This window comes from Phascolarctos cinereus, unplaced genomic scaffold (genome assembly GCF_003287225.1).
Source record: "Phascolarctos cinereus isolate Bilbo 61053 unplaced genomic scaffold, phaCin_HiC Scaffold_7;HRSCAF=346, whole genome shotgun sequence".
Classification (NCBI taxonomy): domain Eukaryota; kingdom Metazoa; phylum Chordata; class Mammalia; order Diprotodontia; family Phascolarctidae; genus Phascolarctos; species Phascolarctos cinereus.
Genome location: NW_027556180.1, coordinates 140,475,357 through 140,492,318, shown reverse-complemented (window position 1 = coordinate 140,492,318; position 16,962 = coordinate 140,475,357). Strand labels below are relative to the sequence as shown.

The 16,962-nt window shown below is 34.9% G+C and overlaps 1 pseudogene; it reads left to right on the top strand.

The window, feature by feature from the left end:
* The first annotated feature begins 13,903 nt into the window (after window positions 1-13,903).
* Window positions 13,904-15,335, top strand: LOC110193786 (protein Mdm4-like; annotated as a pseudogene).
* The last annotated feature ends 1,627 nt before the right edge of the window (window positions 15,336-16,962 follow it).

Genomic DNA, 16,962 nt, shown 5'->3' with positions numbered 1-16,962 from the left:
TTGGAATCATTTAAAAATAAAATTTTAATTATTACAGAGTATTTCAGTAATCTCCACATATCATGCAATATATACATATACACTTTTATATATTCATGGCTTATGAATACTTTGATACTTGGATTGATCCCACTATTGAGGAAAAAAGGCTTTTTAAAAATTATGTGCATAAATGTGTCTGTGTCTGTATGTAAGGGGGGGAAATGGAAGAGGAGAACTAATTACATCTATTTCCCTCAGTAATTTAAATCACTATGTTTCCTCAGCTTTGCATTTCATTTTTCTGATGTAGACTTGTACTGTTTTTGCTTTTTAAAATCATAGTGAAACATTTAAGTAACAAATAAAAAAAGTCCTACTTTACTGTTTGGTTGCAATGTTTTTCCTCATAAATCATGTTGTACAGATAATGAAATGCATAGCATTACCTAACTACATTTTGAAGTTCTCTTCAGAATATTCTGCATTTCATACAGAGTGACAGAACTATCACCACCTCTCGTGATGACAACTGAGGCATTATAATCATCCTTGTAAGTCCTTTCAGGCAGAATAATAATTGTCTGTCTAGTGCTAGAACAAAGAGAGAGAGAGAGAGAGAGAGAGAGAGAGAGAGAGAGAGAGAGAGAGAGAGAGAGAGGAGAGAAAAGAAAAAATCTAGAGAGAATGAATGCAGTATTTTAGAATCTTCCTAGGCCATGTCTTAGGAACAGATTCATTGAAAGAATAAGATATTTTCAAAGAAATAGGTTATGGTGATCTTAAACCATTAAACTATTTGCTAATAAATGGATTATCTTGTTTAATCAGGCCAGAAACTAGAGTAAGTCAGTTGCATCTACCATGTTCCAGGCACTGTACTAAATGCCTGGTATACAAAGAAAGACAATCTCTGCTCTTGAGGATTGTACAGTCTGATGGAGAAGACAACACTCAAACAACTTTGTACCAACAATATATTTATGGGATAAACTGGAGAAAATGAAAAAAGTAGGAACTAGAACTTAGAGGTGTTTGAAATGTATTCCGAATGAGGTGAGGTTTTATCTAGAACTTGAAGGAAGCTGGGGAAGCCAGGAGGCAGAGTTGATGAAGGGGAACTTTCCCAGCAAAGATGACAGTCAATGAAAATATTTAGAGTTGGGAGATGAAGTGTATCATTCAAGGAATGGAAAGGAAGCAAGGGGTGCTGGATCATATAGTATATGAGGGAAGTGGGTGGGGTATAAGATAAGAAGACTGGAAAAGTGGTAGCATGGTAGTAAGGGATAGGTCATGAAGGACTTTGAACACCAGAAGTTTTATATTTGATCCTAGACAAGATAAGAAGGCAATGAAGTTTATTGAGTTTGTAGGGGGACAGTCATATGGTCAGATCTGTGCTTTAGGAAGATCACTAGTAGAAGATGGACTTGAAAGTGAGAGAAGGGTTGTGGTAGGGAGACCAATCAGCAGACTACTGCAATAGTCAAGGGAGGAGGTGATGAGAGCTTACACCAATGTGGGAGCAATGTCCAAAGAAGGAATGAGGCATATATGACAGAGATATACGAAAGCAAAATCTACAGGACTTGCTAACAGTTTGGATAAGGGTGGAAGTGAGAGTAAGAAACCAAGTATGACATATAGGTTGTGATCCTGTGGAACTGGAAAGATGGTTGTGACCTTAAAAATAATAGGGTAATTCCAAAGTGGGGATAATTTGGAGGGATGAAAGTTAATGGTTTCAATTTTGGACATGTTGATTTTAAGATTGTTTTAAAACATCTGGTTTCAGGAACAGCTAGGTGGTGCAGTGGATAAAGCACCAGCCCGGAAGTCAGGAGGACCTGAGTTCAAATCTGACCTCAGACCAAACACTTGACACTTGCTAGCTGTGTGATCCTGGGCAAGTCACTTAACCCCAATTGCCTAAAAACAAAAACAAAAACAAAAAACAAACAACAACAACAAAAATCTAGTTTCAGATGCACAATAATCATTTGAAGATGTACATCTGGATGTCAGCAGAGAAGTTAGGACTATGTAAGTGGACTTGAGAATCATTATGTACAGATGAAAGCTGAATACCTGGAGCTTAAAGAGAACACCAGTGAATTAATACAGAAGGGGAAGAGAAAAGGTCCCAGGACAAAACTCTGTAAGATAATATCGGTGAGCATTTACGTAGTGAAAATAAAGGTAAATAATTCTACTGTATAACCCTTTCTAATGTAAAGAATCTATCCAGACTGAATGCAAGTGGTCTATTTATATTTTTGGTTCATTTAAATTTAGCCACTAACTTCTTTTTTCCTCTATTCCCATTTAATGCTCTTTTCTATCAGCTAAATTTGTAACTATTCATAAGAGTCATATGTTAGCAGAACTCCTGGGGAAAAAAGGATCAGTTAATTCTTGGCTCAGCTTTGCATCTCCTTCAGCAATTGCCACAGAGCTGTGCACATAATAAGCACTTCACCCCCCCACACACACACCACCCTCGAGGTAACAAAGACTTCCTTATTGAGAATCTCATTGAATGGCATTTTCAACATCCAAATGTGAAATCAAGTAGTATTTCGAATGTTGAAACACTTGCTTTATGTAACATAGAAATTTACGTGTATACATATATTATATATTCATGCATTTATGTGTATATATGTGCACTCATATATGTCTTTGCATAAATATACACAAGTGTATATATAAATATTTACATATACACATATGTATGTGCCAATTATTATAGTACATAATGTGAGATCAGTCATCATAATGTTATACTATCCAATAATGGTATTGATGAAGTTGTAGTTTGAGATTAAAATTATACTTTGAGGTGATTCTACAAGGGTTTCAATTCAGTAAACATGTACCAAACATTACTACTATGCTAAAGGCAGGAATTGTGTATGAAAATTAGCTCTTTGAGTCTTTTTCCAAAAACAGTTAAATAAGTAAGAACACACTTTTTCTACATTGTATGAAATAGGCCACACAGATCATGATAAAAGATAATCAGTAAAGTGTATACCTTTTTTTTAAAAATCAGAATAAATTCTAAATATTCATCTACCTTTAGAAAGAATTTAATGATGATGTGAGTCAATTTTGGGGAACATTTGAGATTTGGGTAATACATATTTTGGAAATTGAAATCATATATCAAGGCAGAAGAATTATATTTCTCTTAAAATAAAAAAACATCAGAAACAACATGTTTATGTGTTGTATTTTTCTTAAAATCAGAAAAAAAATCAAATTTTAAATTATTCAAAAATGTCTGAAACTTTTGAAAACCATGTTCATTCAGGAAGAGAAAAAGATCATGCTAAAGCTGGAAAGAGTTGGAGAAAGAATTGCTAAATACAAAATTCTTATCGAAAATATTTAGACCCTTTGTCATTTTGAGGAATTACTAAACAAATTGTTGGACATGAATGTAATAGAATATTGCAATGTTATAAGAAACGATGAACTTGAAGAATACAGAGAAACACAATAAAACATCTGTGAAAGGTAAGAGAAATAACATGTGTAGAACCAAAAACAATGTATACAATAACTACAGCAATGCAATTGGAATAACAACAACAAAAATGATATTAAATGTTACATTATAACCCAATTTGGGCATGAAGGAGAAAGGAGAATATGGTCCTCCATCCCTTCTTTGCAAAGTTGTGAGACTATAAGTGAATTACATTGCATAACATACTGTCTGACTTGATTAATATACTGGGTAAAATTGTTTTTGCTTTTCCCTGATCTGTTTTTTTCCCTCTTCATTTTTTATTCTTCATTTAAAAAAGTAGCTTACTAGGAAGGGAAAAGGAAAGATATATTCAGAAATTAAAACACAATATATATAAAAGAAAATAAAAATTTAAATTTAAAAAAGAAATGTCTTTCATCAAACAGGTAAAAACTAAACGAGTTATGACATAAACATAAAACACTATACAAGTTATGACATAAACATAAAATGTTACTACTCCCATCAAAGAAATCATGGTAGGTAGGTGATTTAGTTGACTCAGTAGACAGAACACTGGACCTGAAGTCAGGAAAATCTGTTTTTAAATCCAGCATCAGACATTTATTAGCTACATCATACTGGTCAAGTCATTTAACTTCTATTGGTCACAGTTTCCTCATCTGTAAAACAGGGACAATAGTAAGATTCAAAGGTAACACTTCACAAACCTTAAAGTCGCTCTAAATAATTATAATAATAATAATACTTGTTGTTGTTATTACAAAGAACTCAAAGGAGTTTGAGAAGACATATGAATTGATGTAGATATGAAGAAGAACCAAGAAATAAAGTCCTCAATAACTGCAATAATACAATTATATTTACCAAATTTGACTCTAGAAAAGAGTTGAATAAATGAATCTCTTTATCTTCTTTACAAAGGTGGGTCAATATAAGTGAACTATATTCTATATGCTATCAGATACATTTTATACTTGGTCTACTTTTGCTGAAGTACTTTTTTTTCTCTTTCTTCGTATTCTTTATCAGAAGGAATAAATTGCTGGGTGGTTAAGGTAGAAAGATATATTATGAAACAAAAGTGGTTTAAAAATAAAACAAATTAAGATTAAAAAAAGTTGAGATTTTACTGAAAGCAATTGGTTTCCCTGCTAAAAAAAAAAATTAAACTACGCTCCTGAATAGAAGATACACAGCAGAAAAGATTAGAAGGAACTACTTTACTCGTTTAGGATTGACTGAGACATCTTTTTTTACATTTTTTTTTGACTGAGACATCTTGAAAGCAAAATAAGCCCTCCTTGAATTTTCCAGGACTAGCAAAAGGAAGTACCAGATAAGACAGAGTGAAGGTATTAGGGTAAATACCTCATCATAGGCTGCAGAGAACTGTCAGGCATGTAAAGCTTTTCAATAGAGAAGCAACATGTGTATATACTAATGCTTACAGATTTCTAGGTATCCAAAGCTCTCAAAGTCACCTAATGTCAAAGCTGGAGGCTGGCATGAGTAATCAAAAGACCTAAGGTTCCAGACTCTGGAAGAAGTGTGACAGGCTTAGAATGAAAAATAAAAAAAACTCAAATGAAAGCAGAGGAAAGGACAAAAAAAGTTAAATATTCTTTTTGGATTTTAGTTTGCTTAATTAATTGGGACATGATAGGAGCTATTGTTGCTCTCAAGACAACTTTAAACAAAAATAAAAATCAATTGCAAAGTTTGTATGGTGGTATAGTGGATAAAGCACTGATCTTGGAACTAAGGAAAACTCATCTCATCTTCATGAGTTAAAATCTAGCCTTAGAGAATTACAATTTCTGTGACCCTGGACAAGTCACTTAACCCTATTTGCTTCAGTTCCTTATCTGTAAAATGAGCTGGAGAAGGAAATGGCAAACAACTCTATTATCTTGGCCAAGAAAAGCCCAAAATGAAATCATGAGGAGTTAGGCGTGACTGAAATGAATCAACAACTGTAAGTGGCACAGTGGATAGAAAGCAGTCAGGAACATTCATCCTTTTGAGTTTAAATATATCTGCAGACACTTAGTAGCAGTGTGATCCTAAGCAAGCCACTTAACCCTATTTGCTCAGTTTTTTAATTGTAAAATGAGCTAGGAGAAAGAAGGTCATTCTTGTATCTTTTCCAAGAAAACTCCAAATAGAGTTATAAAGAGTTGGACCCAACTGAAAATGAGTGAACAAAAGTTTAGATACTTTGATAATAGAGAATTTCATAGGATCTTGTACTTTGAGAGATGGAAAGGACTTCAATGGCTATCTAATCAAACCAATATATGAAATGTTTATATGCTAAAAGATACGCAATTTCACATCCTTTGCAAGCCTTACTATACTTACTAAGTTGTCATCAAACTTCTACTTGATCTGGGGCACCTAGGTGGTGCAGTGGATTGAGCACTGGTCCTGAAGTCAGGTGGACCTGAGTTCAAATCTGGCCTCAGACACTTGACACTTACCAGCTGGGTGACCCTGGCAACTCACTTAACCCTGATTTCTTCACCAAAAAAAAAAAAAGACTCTGGTTGCTTTCTGTATTTTTCCTGAGTCACATCCAATTAATGGAAATATTGCTCAGATATGAAGGTACACTGTCCTGCATAAAGATAACTTCATCCACATAATCACAGATTTCCAACAGAACCGTCTAATTTAGAGCTAAGAGGAGATATAGAAATCATAGGATCATAAGTGAGATCTGGAAGATGGATCAGAGGTCACGGAGTCAAACTTCCCATTTCTCAATTGAAGAAACTGAGGCCTTGGGAGGATAAACAATTTGTACAAGGTGACACAGGCAATAAGGTTCAGAAGCAGAATTTGAATTCAGGTTCTCTGATACTGGAGCCATTGTACTTTTAATTGTATCAAGACTCTTTCCAAAATCAATTAAATTAATTGAGCTTTGAACTCACTACTTTCGAATTGGCATCAGAAACCCAATTTACTATCCATTGTGACACAGAGCTACATAAAATTTATTTTCACAATAACATTTTCTTCATGGAAGACTTCTTCATGAAGACTTCTCCATGATCATGCCAGACTATAAAGTACAGATGGATAGATAGATAGATAGATAGATAGATACATACATACATACATACATACATACATACATACATATAGATACAGAAATAGATATTTCCTCAATTGAGACATAAGGGAGCTCGACTCTTCATGTTTTGATCACTTCATATACTTCTGGCTTCCAGATTCAAGAAGAAAGATGGAGGACGCCAATCCCACTTCACGTTGCTGAATTAAAAGACTCAAAGAAGGAAAGCATGATTGGAGCTACCTGTCTCCATCATGTCTCTATCCCAAGTTTGCTACTCTAAAAAATTCAGGGAATTTTCCTTTAGGTGAAGTCTAGAATTCTTTCTCTTGGTTGATCTGAATTATTTTGGTCCCAATGGGAGAATTCCTTCTTTCTCTATTACCTAGTAAATATTCCCGTATGTATACCTTCTCTGGTATCTGTTTTGCTATGATTTGGATAAATGGATTTCTTTATGATTTGCTATTGTGTATGGCTTATACAGGAAGGATTAGCACTTTGCTGTGAGGGCTTGCTGAGCCCTTTCCAGGGCTGCTCATCTACCTTTGGTGTCCACCTATCCTTTAACTCTCACCTGTGGCTCCAAAAAGCTTTAGCATATGCAGCAACAAACCCACATAAAACTACCTCAACCCACAGGCTAAACCAGGTTGAGGGTGGCCAAGAGGCTACCAACCCATTGGTGAGATAGGAGGATGTCTATACTAAGTATGTAAAGACTCCCCTTAATGGTCTGATGAGAAGAATTTGTTCCAAGGTCCATGAAGTTAGCTTAAGTAGGCACTGTGGTGTGCTTAGAGTTTATTCAGACATCAAAGACGCCAAGGTCATCCACTGAATCCCACTCTATCGCCAGCTGTCCTGATTTTTGTCCTGCCACTGGACTTCTATGTCTCTGGAAGAGATAGTGAGGTTGACAACTTTGCTCAATTCTGCCTCACTTAAATCCAATTCAGGAGCAAGTCAACACATCACCCCATGATGTCATTTGTCCTCTTCAGAAATGAATGATGAACAACACATTCATTGTGAAAAGGATCTTTGAGAGGAAAGGGGTCAAGCTTTAGATAAAAAGCTTGGAGTGCTTCTTCCAAGTCATAACAGAGCAATCAGAAGTTAGCTTGAACCCAATCATATTCTCTATACTAGTAATATTTAAAAGGTATGATAGGTGTAATTGTAGCCTGGGATTCCTCTGTCTTAGGAAAGCAGAGTGGTTTCTAGGCCCAACATCTTGCTTCTCTTCTTGGTAGTAATAAAAGTCCTTCTTATAAGGGTTGGAGGGGCAGCTAGGTGGTGCAATGGATAGAGCACCGACCCTGGATTTAGGAGGACCTGAGTTCAGATCTGGCCTCAGACACATAACACTTACTAGCTGTGTGACCCTGGGCAAGTCACTTAACCCCATTGCCTAGCAAAAAAAAAAAAAGGAGTTGGAAAAGAGGCTAGAGATCTCTCTCTTGCCTTCATTCTAGCCACATAATGACAGTCCCTTACTCTACATAGAATCGAATTACACATATTTATGCATGTGTCTTTTCTCTCTATAAGATTATATAAGGGAGCTTAAAATCTTATGCATTTATAGATCTATACACACCTGACTTTCAAAATGCTTCTTGATGACCATAACAATGCAGGAAAATGGTGGACAATACTTTTGGGATGTTGTCTGGTTTCTCAAGAATCACAATTTAGATATAGGAAGGGGCCTCAAGTTAACTTTCACCCTAATATCATTATCTTAAAGGTGAGAAAACTGACTTAATTTAGTTTGACTTTTTCATTTCATGGCTGAGGATATGAAATTTCATATTAATAAAATATATATCCAAGACCATACATGTTAAAATTAATTACAAAAATACATACAAAAACCTACATCACTGCTTTACCTAGATAATATCTAATTAGACAACAGATTATCAGATATTTTTTCTTTTAATTTTTTTTTTAACAATCAGCAGAAATCTGTCTTCCCTCCCTCTCACCCTCACCTCAAATTTAAAAAGAGAAAACAAAAACAAAATCCCTGTTACAAACATGTAAAGTCATGATTAGTCCATGGGAATTGTGGTTGATCATTACACTGAGAATAGGGTGCCATTCCTGGAGTCAGGAAAACTCATGTTCCTGAGTTCCTCAGACACTTAGTAGCTGTGTGACCTTGAGCAAGTCACTTAACCTTCTTTGCCTCAGTTTCCTCCCCTATAAAATGAGCTGGAGAAGGAAATGGCAAGCCACTCCAATATCTTTGCAAAAAAAAAAAATGAGGTCACTAGGAGTCAGACAGGACTGAAATGACTGAATAACTTTATACTGGACAGATTTCCTAAGTTCTTCAAAGATGTTTGTATTTTTAATACTGTTACATAAATTGTCTTTCTTACTCTGATTTTCTTTCTACATCAGTTCATACAAGTTTTCCAAGCTTTCTTTGAAACAATCCACTATATAATTTTATAATACAATAGAATTCCAGCATAATTATAAATTGTAAACTCCTCAACCATTCCCAAATTGATGAGTATTCTTTAATTTCCAATTCTTTGTCACCCAAAAAAAGGTATAAATATTTTATATCTTCAGTTAAACTTTTTCCTTAAGACTAAACCCTCCCTTAATCTTGTTTTCGTCATTTTTTCATTTATTTCTGCCCTTGCTAACTCTTTGTTACCCTATTTGGGATTTTCTTGGCAAAGTTACTGAGTTGTTTGTCATTTCCTTCTCTAGTTCATTTTTCAGATGAAGAAATTGAGGCAAACAGGGTTAAGTGACTTGTCCAGGGTCACACAGCTAGTAATCTGTTCTCCTAATTTCTCCTTCTCCCTTTTCTACTTTCCCTCCTATTTCACTATTGAGTGATTTTTTTTTCAGTCTGTAATTATGAGTATATTCTTACTGTCCCTTGACCAGATCAGATAACAGCGAAGGTCAAATGTCAAATGGTCTCCTAACCCTTTCCTCTTCATTTGTATAGACTTCTAGTTGTGCATTCTGATTATGTGAGATAATTTCCTTAAACTTAATCTCCTTTTCTTTCTCTATTGTATTCTTCCCTGAGCCTTTTCATTATTTTTTAAAGATCACCAAGGAATAGAAGAACTTCAGGCTTTCAGTCTGATTAGACTCATTCTATGACCCCTGGTGATAAAGTTCATAGGTGTCGCATGTAATACTTCCCCATATTAGTGTTCAAGTAGTTTATCCTTATTTAGACTCTTATTCATTGACCTCTTTGTACTTCTCTTGATTCCTATATTTGTACTCCAAGGTTTCTATGCCACTCTGGTCTTTTCGTCAGGAATGCTTGCAATCCCTCTAATTCAGTAAATGCCTTTTCTCCCAACCCCCATAGGATTACATTAGTTTTTCAGGGTAATTTATTCCTGGTTGTAAGACCATATTCTTTTCCTTCTGGAATGTCATATTCTATACTCTGATTCTTTTATAGTTGTAGTTGCTAAATTGTGTGAAATCCTGATAGCCTTATTGAGGCTTCTTGATGCTTGAATTCTTTCTGCTTGTGTTTTACACACACACATATGTCTATGTATGCATATGCATACATATGTATATACATATACATATATATTGTGTGTGTGCATGTGAGTATTTGCGTATGTATGTATTTGTGTATGTATTACTTAGATGCTCTGGATTTTGCCTATAGCATTCCCTAGAGTTTTGTTTTGTTTTCTTAGGGGAGGAGGATTCCCTTTAAGAGGTGATCAGTGGAGTCTTTCCATACCAATTTATTTCTAAGAGAATAATTACCCTCTGTTTCTAAGATCAGCAGTTTTTTGTAAGGATTTTTTGCAGTAAGTCTAGGCTCTTTTTTCAAGAAGTCCAGTGATTCTTTTCCTTTTCTTTTTTCCACCTCAATCCATTTTGTCAGTTTTTTTCTATGAGATATTTGATACTTTCTTCTATTTTCCCTAGGTTTTTAATTTTGTTTTTAACACTTCTTATTGTCTCATTGAGTCATAAGTTTTGACTTGTCCTATTCTAATTTTTAGGGAGTTTGTTGCTTTGGTAAAGTTTTATAGTCCTTACACTAAATTGTTAATTTTTTTTTTCAGTATTTTCATGAATCTTATTTTTTTTCCATTTTCCTAGAATTCTCATTTAATTTACAAAAACTTTTAAAACTATTTTTTAAATTTTACTTTATCTTTTCCAAGAATTGTATTTGAGTTCATACCCAAGCTATGTTTGTCTTTGAAGCTTTACTTTTAGATATTTTGGAGTCATTCTCTTCTGGGTTTGTGTCTTGAGTATCCCTATCACCATGGTAACTTTTTTACAGTGTGATTCTTTTTGCTGTTGTTGTTTGTTTGTTTGTTTCTTCATTCTGTAATCCTACTTCTTGATGTCACAGTTCACGTTAGGGCCAAACCCTGTGCACTTATAGGGAGAATATCTGAGCTGATCCTGCTCTTGCTTTCTTGAGGTATTAAATAGTATGTTGTTCTGGTTTCTCAGAAAAAGTTTATTCTGGAGATCAGCAAACCTTCAGGCTTCCCAAGTGGTCATATCCAGGGAAAAACCTGTTTGCTATGTCCTCTGGCCTAAGTTCTATGAATTCCTCCCCTTGATTTGAGTTTGAAAAATAGGTTTGATTAGAGTTTCAGTACACTGCTGTTTTACTCAGCAATTATTTGCATGTTAGAAATCTCTGATTGTTCAGAGTGGTAGAACTTCAGGCTTCCCTTTTGCCTTGGATTCCTGCCCTTGTTATTATTCTGTAGACTTCCCTCTGGGCTGGAGGTTGGTGCTTAAATTTTGCTCTGTTCCTGGGGTCCAAATCACACTGTTACTGTTTGCTTTTGAAATTGGTCCTTTCTCAGTATATAGTCTAAGGCCTGAACTCACTCTCTTCACTGAAATATCACTCCTGGTAGCACGTACTTTCTTTAGTTTTCCCTGGCTCTGTGACATGCAATTAAGTAGTAGTCAAAAGACTAGCAGATAGCACCTGCTCTGCATACCACAAAAGTTTTAGTCACTCTGTGCTGGATAAGGGACCTCTCCTTAACCTGGTACATAGCCTCTTTGGACACAGTCTCTTCATATGCTGTAATGATCTCTGTGTTGGTGCACCTGACCAGACCTCATTTCCAGTGTCACAAACTTCTCTCTCTCTGTGTGTCCTTATGCCAACCAGGACTGGAAAAACTATTAACTGATTTTTTTTCTAGGATTTCCCATTCAGGATGGAGTCTAGTGTACTTTCAAAATGTTTGCAGAAGGTCCAGTGGGGTGGAAAGAAGTGCTCATAGTACTTCTTCCTGCTAATCTTCCATTTTGACCTTGCTTACCAGTGGTTTCTTAAAGTTTTCTGCCTCTCATCTAAACAGCTAAACACACATAAACACACTTAAACACTAAAACAAGCTAGATAGAAGGGAATCCTTAACCTCTGTAAAGAAGTTTAGTGTTTACTCAAACACTAAATAGACCTAAATTCCTAATTTTTTTTTTCTGAACAAGCCAATCAGCCTTTGAAGTCTGGTCTTAAAGAATTCACTCTGAATCACATGATAGATTTTTCAACAGGATATCATTATACTTAGAATAACTACTAAATATGACTTCAAAGATAGCCTTCTTAACTTCAAAAATAAGCTGTCTTTAAATAAATCTAACCTAAGCATTATTTCCCTTATTTTTAAAGAACTCTGAGACTCTTAAGGCAATTGCCCAAAAAATATTTCCATTGCTTACTTATTTTCTAAATCTTTTTTTTTACCATCACATGAAAAATAGGAAATGTTTGTTTTAGAAGCATTTTTTCACCTTAGTATCATGTCCCTACAATTCTACTTTGCTATCTTATTATGGTGTTACATGAGATACTCTTTCTGTCTCTATCTTTCTTTCTCTGTTTTTTTTTCTTTCTTTCCACCTCTATCTCTCTGCCTCAATCTCTATCCCTCTCCCCTATACACAGCAACTCATGAATATGTTCTTTGAAGGAGTAAATATGTGTATTTTATATATATATATATATATATATATATATATATATATATATATATATATATATATGTATATTCATTTGTATGTGTGTGATGGATGTATGTTGCTCAAATGGAATATGTAATACTGTATTCACACAGATGGAACCATGGAACTTTTGAAATATTAAAGAAATATATGGCAACACCTTCTAACTATCTGTCCTCAAAGTTAGGTTTGTGCTTTTTAATTACTTTGCTCTCATTCTTATTATATGTATATGTATATGTGTGTGTATGTGTGCGCGCATGTGTGGGGGGGTATATATGTATACGTGTAATAAATATGTATACATATATACATATATATGTGTGTGTGTGTGTGTGTGTGTATATATATATATATATATATATATATATATCTCAGTCTTTTGTCTTCCATGGTAAGAAACGAGATTGTTGTTTTTGTTTTTCCAGTATATGCTGGTGGTGTGCCAATAGCATAATTATATTACATGACTGTTGAGCTAACAATGCCTTGTATCACAGAGCAAGGGGCCACTTTAACACATAAATCTCTAACATCAACCAATATTTTACATGCACTCTACAGCACTTTTAACTCAACAGCAGTTTCTAAGGTTTTTGGTTCAATGACTTGACAGCTGATCGACATTCTATTTTGTCTTTGTTGTTTTGCAAAGGAATGAACAGACTCATCACCCTCCCAATGTTGACCATGACTAGGCCTTCAAAATACTTTCTGCATGGACGTGACATTCTGGAGTTTTTCTTTTCTAATCTTCATGATATACATTATGTTTATTAACATTGTGTTTTCACACTGTACCCTTGTTTTAGTTTACATGGTTAATATATTGTTTTTAAAATCCACTGTATGTGTGTGTATAAGATTTCTCTGTGTAATATTATTTAAAAAAGGTTTCCTATATTGTGGTACTCTTTAAAAAATATAATCTCCAAACTTACATCCTTATGACTAAATCACATAGAATAACTGATTGGGCCAATGACATCATCTGACAGGTAATCTTGGGTGAAAACTGTATAAATTCCTGTTGTTTAATGAGGTCTTATTTTAAGTTATGACTTCTTTCCAGGGATATGGAAAGCATTAAAAATGCCCTAAAGAATCCCTGTAGAAGTCATATTTGGCAGGAAAAGAAAGGAAGTGGTTGCTTTTTCCCTCTCTAAGTTAAGATGGAGTGGAGTTTGTAGGCCCTCTGACTGAATCCCCCACACTCAGGAGAGACTAGAGACTGTCCTATTAGAGCAACTGTCCATGGAACTGCCACAGGTTAATTCTACAGATTATAAATTCACCACCAAAATTTCATTGTCATCTACTTCTGTACATGTTCAGCATCTGAAAATGCTTGTAGAATTTCACCAGAATGAGTCAATCTGGTATTACCAAAACTACCACTGCTGATGATTTTGCAGGCAGTAGGTACACAAGGTGAAATGTTTGCAATGAAAGAGATCATCCATTATCTAGGCCTGTATAGAATGGTGAAGCTGCTTTATGATCAACAGGAAAAGCATATGGTATACTATGGTATGGATGTTCTAGGAGAGCTGCTAGTATTTTAGAGATTCTCTGTGAAATAGTCAAACCCCCTTTATGAAATGCTAAGAAAGAACCTGATTATTGCAACTGTTTCAGATGCTTCATAGACTCTCCCTCTCCCCCCGGATCAGACTACGCTATTTAAGACAAAATCAACTGAAGCGAAGAGATGAGGGAAATTCTAGCCCAGGAATAGAACTGAAGAAGGTAATATTCCTGCTTTCTCTACTTCACAGTACTAATTCAAAAATCCAAGAGAATATGAAGACTTGATAGAAAATTTAACACCAAACAAGTCACCTAGTTTAGACCTTATGTTTCAGAAGTGGGATGTAATGGGCTTGCCTTGGTGGATCTCAGAAAACTTGAGAAACAGCTAAACATCTAGAACTAATGGTTCCACTAACTTGCATACAAATCAGGGAATAGATACTGCCATTGTTTCAGACACTATTGATGATGTAGTTTTCTTGAATGAGTCAAGATCAGAGCAGCCAAATTTTGCAGTAAAAATTGAAGCTACTGATACTGAGCTAGCAAGTGAATGAGGAAAATCATGGCAAAAAAGTTGATTGAGGTTAGGATATTTTATATCCTTGAGGACTCTCAGTGTGTATGAGATGATACAGATGTAAAAGTTACTACAGAAGATGAATAGAAGTGCACCAAATGTGAAAAGTTTAACTCTCCAAGCAAAAGGCACTGTTTCTGATTTTGAGCATGAGAAAAGATTGGTATGCAGATTGTACTAAGCTGCCCCATTCCCTTTCTGTGTCCAGCATCACTGCTATGCCAACAAAGAAAGATGAACAAGGAGTTGATGTCCCTGATTGCTGAAGAACCATCTTTTACTCACTAGTCTATCCCGAAGACCTATATATTATAGAAGAAAAACCCAAACTACTAGACCCTTGTTGCTTAGAAGAATTCTTGGATTTGGCTCAGACTTCTGAAAGCCAGAAGACCATTTCAAACATAGGGGATGGGTCAGACAACCTTTTTGAACAGAAAACATATATATAGCAACTATGGAGGATTATGGAAAAAAAAAAAGAAGCTATAGGAAAGGGAACATTATTCACAGGAGGATTGCCCACTTAGAGTTTTGCTCTCACTGTACCAAAATGATTAAAGAAGACCAGGGCCTCATGTTCTATTTGTAAGCAATCAATTCAGGTGGTCAACAACAACTTTGGGCATAGCCTTTTAGACAAATGAGTTTTAAAGATCAAAATAATAGCCTTTTGAGGGTTCCAAAGATCAATGGTAAGCATCTTCACTTAGAGTGTGGCCTTAGAATGCCCCTTTGTTTGTATACTGTTCCTAGTAAACTCATCTAAAGTTTGAGCATGAGGTCTTTAAGACTAGATAGATTTTCCTGAAGATTCTTTTTTGAAAACCTTTTAAAATGGAATAGCAGTTTTTCAGAAATCACTGACCTGCATCAACAGTACACAGAATAGCTGTCCTTTCCTTCACAAGTTGAAATAGATTCAGAGGCACTTGAAAAGAAGGGTCCTAAATAAGCCTGACAGATATGATGAGCTAATTGATGTGGTGAATAGAGCACTGGACCTGTAGTCAGGAAGACCTAAGTTCAAATCTAGCTTTAGACACTTACTACCTATGTGACAACTGACAAATCATTTAACCCTGTTTGACTCAGTTTTCTCATTTGTAAAATGAGCTAGAGAGGAAATGGCAAAACACTCCAATGTGTTTACCAAAACCAACTTCAAATGTGTTCATGAAGAGTCTGAAACAACTGAATGGTAACAATAACAACAGATATGAGCCTTCTTTTCTAAGTTATTAGGGATTTCAAATTTCTGGAAAACTCTCATGAGTCTTTAACAGCTAAAATGACTAGAAAGAAAATTGAAGCTGGCAATTTGAAAACAATAAACATTAATCTTGAGAATATTCCCTCAGCTTATTACAGTCCAATGAAACTCTTCACTTTGCTCATTCTGAGGGCAAGGGCCTTGAACAAAGCAGACTAACCACCGATGCTTCTCTTTTCATTGTTCTATAGACTGAGCTGTATGTTGACTGAGCCACAACACATTTAAGCATTAGACCACACAAGAAACCTAGAACTAGGTGCATACAGCAGTATTCCTGAAAGGGCATTTTCATAGAAGCATAGAATACATTGTTTCTAAAATCTGACTCTCACTTTTCAAATGAAAACATGAGGTCTAGAGATATTGTCATTTGTTCCAAATCAAATAGCTAGTGACAGAGTTAGGATCAGAATCCTGGACTTCAAGAGATAGGAACATTTAAATTGTGCATTTGATTGAAACTCCCAGTTATACTGAAACATTCTGAAGAGTATCACCATTCAAAGACTGCCATAAGACCATAGCAGCAAGTGGTAAATTTTGGTCTTTAACACTAATTGCTTGAATATTATTCCATTGGCCCATATTGCGAGGAATATTTAACTTTATTATTAAGTTATATGATTGAGAATTTACATAACAGATACTTATTAACCACATTTTTAATACAAGAGACTATACTAGGTCCTAGGTAATTCCCAATCAGTGTTTTATGATTGTGACACTAATGGATATTTTGGTAGATAATGTAAACATTTATATGCCCATTATATTTTCTTCTGACATTAGGGCTATTTCTTTAACATCTCTTATTTTCCTTAATAATACATCATGGACATTCTATTCATTGATTTATTTAAACCTTTCTTGAACTATGTGAATTTTCAGTCTATACATATTCTTTGTGAAAAAAATCAATATTTACTATTTAGTTGGTTTAGAAGTTTATTTAATATTATTTGTTTAGAGGAGGGAAACAGAAAGAGGTGGATACTGGG